The sequence below is a fragment of the Psammomys obesus genome, unplaced genomic scaffold, assembly GCF_907164565.1.
Source record: "Psammomys obesus unplaced genomic scaffold, mPsaObe1.curated_primary_1811, whole genome shotgun sequence".
NCBI classification, from domain to species: Eukaryota; Metazoa; Chordata; class Mammalia; order Rodentia; family Muridae; genus Psammomys; species Psammomys obesus.
This window is the reverse complement of record NW_026592890.1, coordinates 4249786-4255948: the sequence shown is the minus strand read 5'-3', so window position 1 is coordinate 4255948 and position 6163 is coordinate 4249786.

The window sequence follows — 6163 nt, the reverse complement described above, 5'->3', positions numbered from 1 at the left end:
AAAAAAAAAAAAAAAAAAAAAAAAAAAAAAAAAAAAAAAAAAAAAAAGAAAACAACACACAAAAAAGCCAAAGATGTATGATAAAGCCTGATGGAGTAACTCAGTATGCTAATTTCAAAATGCAACCTTCAAAAAATGAATTTGAACAAAAATTATCCATGGGTTATTAGATGAAAACCTTACCACAACACATGCAATACACAGATGTATGTAAGTTTGTATAACACTTATTGGAAACAGGATCTTGCTATATAAACATGGTTGGTTTGACCTGTGACTTGCTCTGAATGCAGCTCATGCTAGCCTTGACCTTGCAATGATCCTCCTGGCTATGCCTCCTGATTGCTAGGATTACAGACATGCACTACCATGCCTAAAGATATAAGTTTCTAAAAAAAAGATTAGCTTATTATTTTATGCAATAAAATAATAGCAAATGTGTACAGTCATGACAAAGTCACTTTGTGTCAATATTAAGGAGAAAGTGTTTAAATGTATAAAATAGGACCAACATCATGGATCAGAATCAAAGAGGCCACAGTGTTGAATGGTCTTGGGTAGCCATGTGTCCCACTCAGTACACATTGGCTGGAGACAACAAAAGAATTTCTGGAGAGCAGGACCACATGTTTTTCAGTTGTTTCTCATTGCTCTCATCAGTAACTTTGGAGCCATTTTTCCTCTTCAATAATCTGGTCATATTGTAGGACAGTTCCTTGTTTAAATGTGCCCATCTGAACTATTAAATAATCCCTTGAAAGCCTCATTTTTACTTTCCCCTAATACAGAGTGAAAGCCTCCACAGCTCTGTGAGACGGTTTTACTCACCTGCAAAGTATAGAAGATTCGTAAAAAAACAACTTAGGCCTGTAATTCAGTTGAGCAAACGCCAGGCAAAGGAGATTCAAGCCTTGGGCAGGCTCTTGTGTGGATCCATCACATTTGAAGTCTAATAACTTTCCAGAAGCACTATAAAAGAATAGCAAACCATTTTTATTTGAATAAACTTCACTTCCATGAAACAGAGAATTACCAAACTACTTCAAAGGCCGTCCACTGAATCCCCCAAGGAAGAGTTTTGCTTTAAAATTTAGAAAAGGATTTGAACCAGTGGTTCAGAAAGAAAGACACAAAGGGTTTTATTTACAATAAGAAAAACACTGAAGTGAAATGGGGGAGGTGGTTTCAATCTCCTGGCTGGTTGTAGAAGAGTTCAGGGGATCCCAGAGTACTCTATATGTTAGAATCACTAGGAAATAAAGGCACAGAAGAGGGGAGCCTCATCTGCAGATTTCTTAACATTAACTCTTCCTGTGCTAAGGTAAGAAGAGCTGATGAGCATCTCTCTCGATCAGATATCTGGTTGCTAACCATGGACATCTCTTTAAATTGGGTGAAGAATGATGAGAGAGCAAGATGATACAGGAATGTCCCTGAGTAACAACAAATGGGTGGATCATGTGGAATGAGAAGAATCAGAGAAAGAACTCTATTCAGGGCCTCCCTGAAGCTGGCATTTGCTACTTTGCAGGTTCCTTTTTTCTTCTACCCTTGTCCATCCCTTCTAAAACTAGATAGGAGAGGGGGAAAAAAAGGATAGAAGGGAAAGAGGGTGACATTATCCTTATACTACTTCCTGCTGATTTGGGCACTTGAGTTCCTTGGAACAAGTTTGATCTTCACTATCAGGATATTCAATTTCTTCTTCTCCTTGTTTCTTCTTTGTGCATGACTACTTAACAAACTACAACCAACAGCAACTAACAACCAACCAACCATCAACCCACCTATCAGGGCTCTAGCATTTATATATCCTCAGAAAAGTCCCCAGAATTTTAAACATCACAGAATTGCAGAAACTATCCACAGCTGGCAAAATCACACCCCTGCTAAAGCATGAGGAAAACCAGAGTCATCTGCTGTGAAGCAGCCCCACATCCCCATGTTTGGGGTTAAAATGAAAACATAACCAAAATTACAAAAGTCTCACTACTCCTCCTCACAGTCAGTAGCTCAGCTCATTGTACCATACTTTCCACAGCATGTGTTCAGGTCCTAGAGTTTAAAGAATGAACTAGTTAGCCAATAAATAGAGGACACTTTCTAAATGTAGATTTAACTTGAAGCTAAAGAATGTTATAAATGAAATTATTTTAAGGTCATTAATTCCAGGGAAGGAAGAAAACATTTTACAAGCATAAACGATATAACTTGATTTGTTATGACTTAGGGAAGGGTTCATATGATTAGGAGGATAAAACAAAGACTGCAAACAGAAAAAGACTACCAGTGTTATATAACTGCTTTTTATGAGAGCTATTTTTAGTGTCTCCATATTGTCTTCTGCTCTAGTTTGTGTTCTGTTGCTGTGATAAACAATATGTCCAAAAGCAACACAGAGGAGGAAAAAGTTTATCTGGATTATGTTGACAGGTCACAGTCCATCATTCAGAAAAGTCGGGTGGGAACTGAGGCAGGAACCGGAGGGGAGCATCTCTTTCCTCTTCTCCTATTCTTCCTCTCCCTCTTCCTCCTCTCTCTCCCTCTCTCTCCCTCTCTCTCAAGCTCTTTCTATCTCTGTATCTCTCTGTCTCTTCCCTCTCGTTATCTCTCTCCTTAGTTCTCTTTCAAGCTCTCTCTCTCTCACACACACACTCTCTCTAGCTCTGGCTCATGCTCAGCTAGCTCTCTTATGCATTCCAGGGTCATTGACTAGCAGTGAGCTGGACCCAGGTATACTGACTGTCAATTAAAAAAATTTCTTATAGAAATACATAGGCCAATTTGACGGAGACAATTTTTTATTGAGGTTGCCTCTTCCCAGGTGACTCTATATTATGCTAAGCTGACAAGAATAAATCAGAATCTCACGTTTCTTTTCTTTTCTTTTCTTTTCTTTCTTTCTTTCTTTTTTTTTTTTTTTTTTGTCTACAGACATGCTCTTTTCTTTTTGTTTTAATTTCAAGTATATCTATTATTTATTCAGGAACAATATAGTTTAGAATTGTAACAGAGCAGAAAAGAGGCAAATGTATCTGTGCTTTCAAATTCACGGCATGTTGCTCTTTGACATTCATGGGAAATAAAATCAGTATTCCCAGAAATCCAAGATGGTGGCGCCAATAGCATACTGTGTGTGATCAGAAGGGCAGCACTGACTACACAGCAACCAACAGACCAAACCGTGGGCCCTAAAACATCAGCGATTGTGGTTCCCCAGGTGAGAGGAAGCCCCTCAGTGAGGGAAGCAATCAGGTCTGACCTCAGGTCACTCAGGGAAGCCCTAGAAAAGTTCACACTTTCCAGCAGGCGCTCAATCAACAGTGCAGAGCCACGCGCCTGTGCGCTGTCACCATCCCAGACCAAACTGTGGGCCCCAAAACACCACAGACTGGGTCTGCCAGTCGTGAGGAAGCCCCACAGTTGGGGAAACAGCATGTCTGACCTCAGGGCACCCAGCTAATCCCTGGAAATTTTCCTGGGTTCCCGCAGGCTGGGGATGCTAGCCTCCAGCTACACACCTGTGTGCTGTGCTCACTGGCCACTGATTACCTTCTGGGTACTGGGGCACAGAGCTCCAAACTCAGACCTATGGACATCTGGAGCCATGGGATCAGAACCAGAGGCTGCTCCAAAACTCGACCTGTCTCCCTAGTGAGACCAACCAAACCTCTGGACTCCCTTGTTCTTCAAGTGGCCTTCACCCAGCAAACACAGTGTCTGAGCAGTGGCAGCTCACTAAACTCAGCAAGAAAGCCAGTAGTAGGGCAGCTGCCTTCAATACTTCCCCTGGTGAGAGGAAAGCCCCTGTGCTCCCAAGGAGACCAGTTAGCCCACAGGATCATCATACACCTAAAGAGAGCTGCAGCAATTTCCTGAGACGGACCAGCCATTCAGAGACCATACCTAACAAGTGAGGTGGGCTCCTTCAGGAACAACCAGCTTTCTGCTCATGGGATTTCTTTTTTTTTTTAACTTTTTTTATTTTTTATTAATTACACTTTATTCATTTTGTATCCCCCCATAAGCCCCTCCCTCCTCCCCTCCTGATCCTACCCTTCCTCCCCTTTCTGCATACATGCCCCTCCCCAAGTCCACTGATAGGGGAGGTTCTCCTCTCCTTCTTTCTGATCTTAGTCTATCAGTTCTCATCAAAAGTGGCTGCATTGTCCTCTTCTGTGGTGTGCTAAGGCTGCTCCCCCCTCAGGGGAAGGTGATCAAAGAGCAGGCCATCAGATTATGTCAGAGGCAGTCCCTCTTCCCATTACTATGTAACCCACTTGGACACTGAACTGCCATGGGCTACATCTGTGCAGGGGTTCTAGGTTATCTCCATGAATAGTCCTTGGTTGGAGTATGATTTTCTGGAAAGTTCCCTGTGTTCAAATTTTCTTGTTCTGTTGCTCTCCTTGTGGAGTTCCTGTCCTCTCCAGCTCTTACTATTTCCCACTTCTTACATAAAATTCCATTCACTCTGCCCAACAGTTGGCCATCAGGCTCAGCATCTGCTTTGATAGTCTGCAGGGCAGAGGCTTTCAGAGGCCCTCTGTGGCAGGTTCCTAGGTTGTTTCCTGTTTTCTTCTTCTGGCTTTCAGAGGCCCTCTGTAGCAGGTTCCTAGGTTGTTTCCTGTTTTCTTTTTCTTCTGATGTCCATCCTCTTTGCCTTTCAGGATGGGGATTGAGTGTTTTAGTTAGGGTCCTCTCTCTTGCTTAGTTTCTTTAGATGTACAAATTTTAGTGGGTTTGTCCTATGTTGTATGTCTATATGAGTGAGTATATACTGTGTGTGCCTTTTTGCTTCTGGGACAACTCACTCAGGATGATCCTTTCCAGGTCCCACCATTTACCTGCAAATTTCATGATTTCCTTATGTTTCATTGCTGAGTAATACTCCATTGTATAGATGTACCACAATTTCTGCATCCATTCTTCAGTTGAGGGGCATCTGGGTTGTTTCCAGCTTCTGGCTATTACAAATAAAGCTGCTACAAACATGCTCACGGGATTTCTAGAATCCCCTTCCCCCTAGGACTCCAGCAGGCACCAGAAATGACCAGCCAAAACCTGAGGCAGACAGATCGGTAAAGGCCAGCATTAAAACACAATCAACAAAGGCCAAAGCAATATGGCATCTCAAGAACCCAGCTATCCAAGGGCAAGCAGCCTGGATACCCTAATACAAGTGAAGGTCAAGAAAATGACCTCAAATCTGTAATTATGAAGACAATGGAGGAATTGAAATAATCCATAAAGAAGTACAAGAAAATGCAGTCAAGCAGATTATGGCCATCCATAAAGAAATACAGAAAGATACAGCCAAACAGATTGTGGCCTTTAAAGAGGAGATAAATCACTGAGATAAATGAAAGAAATAGAGGAAAGTTCAAACAAACAGGTGAAGGAATTGAATGAAAATACAAACAGGTGAAGGAAATCAGCAAAAATGGTTTAAGATCTGAAGCTGGAAATGGAAACATTAACAAAAACACAAACTGAAGAAATCCTGGAAAGGGAGAACTTAGGAAAGAATACAGGAACTACAGAAGTAAACATCTCCAACAGATTACAAGAGATGGAAGAAAGAATCTCAGGTGTAGAAGATACAATGGAAGAAATAGATGCATTGGTCAGAGAAAATGTTAAATCTAAAAAATTCCTGACACAAAACATACAAGAAATTGACAACATGAAAAGACGAAACTTAAGAATAATAGGAATAGATGAAAAAGAAGATTCCCATCTCTAAGGCCCAGAAAATATTTTCAACAAAATCATGGAAAAAAAATTCCCCAATTTAAAGAAAGAAATGCCTGTAAACATACAAGAGGCCTACAGAACACCTAATAGATTAAACCAGAAAAGAAAATCTTCCCACCACAAAACACTTACTATACAGAACAAAGAATAAATACTAAAGGTTGCAAGGGAAAAAGGCCAAGTAACAATAATGGCAAACCCATCAGAATCACACCTGACTTCTCAACAGAGACTATGAAAGCCTGAAGGGCCTGGATGGATACTATGCAGACCCTAAGAAAACAAAGATGTCAGCCCTGACTACTATAACCAGCAAAACTCTCAATCATCATTGATGGAGAAAACAAGATATTCAGTGACAAAAACAAATTTAAACAGTGCCTACAAATCCAGCCCTGCAGAAGAT